At 36.7% G+C, this 3741-nt stretch overlaps 1 long non-coding RNA gene across 1 annotated transcript; it reads right to left on the bottom strand.

Moving 5' to 3' along the window:
• Positions 1–1955: 1955 nt before the first annotated feature.
• LOC146859741 (uncharacterized) lies at positions 1956–3476 on the bottom strand. Its single transcript, XR_014979050.1, has 4 exons — positions 3434–3476; positions 2910–3010; positions 2738–2825; positions 1956–2132 (listed from the first exon to the last, which is right to left on the bottom strand). It is a non-coding gene; the product is annotated as an uncharacterized LOC146859741 (long non-coding RNA).
• Between the last annotated feature and the right edge of the window lie 265 nt (positions 3477–3741).

The raw sequence follows: 3741 nt of genomic DNA, 5'->3' as shown, positions 1-3741 counted from the left end.
AATATGTAGTGGTGAAACAGGGGTCCATTTTTCTTGCATTTATGGACCTCAGTAGTGCCTTTGACCGGGTAAACAGGTCAAAACTCTGGGACCTCCTTGGTGTATTGGGACTGCCAGTTCACTTGATCAATTTCCTTAGAGCTTTACATATAGACATAAATGCCTGTGTCAGCTATGGCATGGAGGGGGAGACAATCCATTCATTTAGCCTTCCACGGGGTCTCAGGCAAGGGTGTGTGATGGCGGCGATTTTGTTTTTGTTATATATAAATAGCCTCAACACCTGTTTGATTGAAAATGGGCTGGACCTGCCTGAGATAAAGTCAGTCATGTGTCCACCCTGCTTTATGCTGATGATGCCATATTGATGGCCAGAACTGCAAATGGGTTAAGGTTACTGGTTGATAGGTTTGTCAATTTTATGGACGATTTGGATCTGGATACAAACATCTCAAAGAGCCATTAAATGGTTTGTGGGAGGAAGGCCACGAAAACCAGACCTATTGACATCAAGGGGTAAAAAATTACTAGGGTTTCTACCTTTCCTTATCTGGGAGTATCATTCGACCAGCTGAATAATTGGCTGTCTTGTATTTCTATTATTTGCTGTAAATATAGCCAAGATTGTAGTGCCCTGTTTAGATTTTCTTTGTCGATAGGTAATAAACCTATTCTGCCCTTAATGCAAGTCTACAGAATGAAATGTATCCCAGTCCTGACATACAGTGCAGCCATACGGGGGTACCGCAATTGCAAGGTGATTCAACGGGAAGAGGACCGATTCTGTAGAAAACTATTGGGCCTGGGACCAAATAGTGCTTACTTTTTTACTCATGAGGAATTGGGTCTGTGTGGGGGATCAAAAAAAACTGGCCCCACTGCTACTTTGGATTTCAGTTTGGGTCGATGAGAGACTGATCTATTTTCGTCCGGGTCAGTTTGATCCCCATGCACTTTTAGCCTGTCCTTGGGACGATCACTCACCTCAAACCTTAATACACTTGGTTTTATTCTGTAAATGTTATGATTTTTTGCTCAAGAGGTATTTATTGCCACGTTTGAAAGCAAGGGAATTTTTCCAATCTTGACCTGCCTTTTTATATATACAGTTATTAGCTGATCATGTGGTGATGTTGGCGGTCACAACTATCTAAAAGGAGCCTTATAGTGGAATACAATAATGTGTGCCTAGTGTATAGAGATGTGTATGACTGGTTAGTTAGCTGTTTTCATACCATACCTAATGCTTGTAGACTGTCCGATCTGAATGAAATATGGTGGACAGTATATATTATCGTTTTTAAGGATTTTATGTGGTATTTATGTTTATCTTCTATGATTATGATGCATAATCGAATGAAGATTAATTCAATTGAAAATTGAATTGACAATATTTCTCCGATTTTGCACCTGATTCAAGGAAGCATTATTTTTTCATGCAAAGCCTGGTCAATCTTCGCAGATCAGCAATACTGTGCATGGCTTTGCCTTGTTGCACAGTCTGAGTAAATCTGCCCCTTCGTGTAAATGGTGTTCACAGATTTTCACTGCCTCGTGCAAATAAGGAAAGGTTTGCAAAATGTGAGGGAGGTACCCTGATACTTAGAAAAGGGACATGTCTATGAAGCACAAAAAAAAGAGATTCCTTTCCAAAGGACTAGAAAATAAACAAGGTGGATATATGAGTAAATACAGTAAACAAACCTAAAGTCAGGATCATGTGCTATAGGTACTTTGTACAAGGGATATTGCAGAGGTATGTTGCAATAATAACCACAAGTATTACTTAAAAGAAACTTATTAGTTTGCAAATTGCTGTAATGTGTTACAAAGAAACTCAAAATTCAAACATATAATAAACTTTATTTATTTTTATTAAAAACTGTTGTTGATTTAAAGACAAGTTGTTTTAAAGTTCTCAAAATTCAAATCCATAAGCTCACCAACTTATCTCAAACAATAATTTCCTTAAACATTGGTATGCACTTCATTCTTTTTTTTATAAAAAAAGGAGTTAAGAAGTACAAGTTTAAAAACGACAACTTTAAAAGTACACAGGAAAACTGTTGACGCGGCGTTTCGGTGAAAGTTTGATAGATTATCACCTTCAGGGCTAAATGTTTTCAGTTTATCTGAATAAAAAAAAAAACCTTTATTTTAAAAACTATAAATTCATAAAAGTTATTATTCATTTGCAACACATTATCTAATACAGCAATGCTAAATTTGCCCCTAAATTTGCACACGGTAGTGACTAGCTTCTCAATGACTACATGTACAGCAGAAATTTTAACTGACTCCTCTGTAATTGTGCGTATATCACATGATCCACATGGTTTAATGTTAACTGTTTACACGTCTGTAACCTCTTGATAAAAAAACATTACCAAATTATATTATATTGAGACCGTGGAAAAGTCGTCTCCTGCTTTCAATCGCATAACACCCAGAGGAAGAGAACTGTATTCTTCTCCCATATTGTAATAGTTGTAGGGTTCTATCAAGAAATTGGAAGCTGTTAAATTCTTGCATAGGTAGGGACATAAACACATTAATGAAGCTTAAGAAAATCCATCTATGTGGTCGCCTGTTGATTTCGGATGACGCAAGATTTAATGTTGTTAAATCAAATATGTTTGGCTGAGAATAGAAGAAATATCTAAGAGAGAAAGAAACAATTAAAAATATTTTCTCGAACATGATGAAACTACCAATCCTCTCTTGAACGGAATCTCACCAATTATGAAAAAGTCAAATGGACAGCTTGTTTGTTGATATGCTGCCTGCATTCAAATGACCATCATCTTCTTCAATATTAGCCTTCCCTATTACAAATAAGAGTGGAAGCATTATTAATCAGAATACTAAAAATGTTTTTTTTAAAATTTTCTGGTAGATAAAATTCTTACCTGGCAATCCGATCGGTAGTGCCAAATTGTCACTTTGCATTTTACGTATTGCAGTGTGATGGAGTTACAGGAACAAAGTCAGGCGGTTACTGGACTCTGAACTATATAAAGATGAACATTTCATAAATTTGTAGTTATGTGACTGAAGCGTGCCCTCAATATCTGACCGAAATTTACACGTTTTGGGGTCTCTCACTGTATCAAGATATCTTCTGTTGTCTGATTGGTTCTATTCCTTAATTATCAGACAAACTAAAGGTGAATAGTTTCTAAGCATGTGCCCGACATTTCACCAGTCAAATTAAGTTTATCACATCGTGAGATGTGTGACATTATCATTTAAGGAATACGGAAACCATTAAATAGAGGCTTGAATCCCTTTAGTCAAACAATTATATCTATCCCAAATGCTGCAATGAAAATGTATCATAACGTATATTTCTAACTGTGAATAAGAGACTAAAGACATCAGTTTCTCTAATATTGAATCCAATGTGTCAGACATGCCGGGGCAGGACACTTACCGTATAGAAGCTCGTCAAACTCTTGGCTCGAATTCCGGGTGCATGAAACAAGTCATGCTCTAATCTACTTCCTTTTATATCAGGACACCACAATTACCGTAAAAGTGGGCCACTATACTACTCTACATAGAGAAGAATATACTGCGGATTCGCTTGGCTGCCATATTTAGAGTATACCCTGAAACTTTGTCGGCCATCTTGGAATGATATAGTATATATCCTGATATAAAAGGAAGCAGATTAGAGCATGACTTGTTTCATGCACCCGGAATTGTGCAGCACACATAGAAGTTGCAAATCTTAATTTT

The sequence above is a fragment of the Triturus cristatus genome, chromosome 3_1 (assembly GCF_964204655.1).
Source record: "Triturus cristatus chromosome 3_1, aTriCri1.1, whole genome shotgun sequence".
In the NCBI taxonomy this organism is placed as follows: domain Eukaryota; kingdom Metazoa; phylum Chordata; class Amphibia; order Caudata; family Salamandridae; genus Triturus; species Triturus cristatus.
Note: the sequence above shows the minus strand (reverse complement) of the source record. Positions and strands in the feature narration are given on the sequence as shown.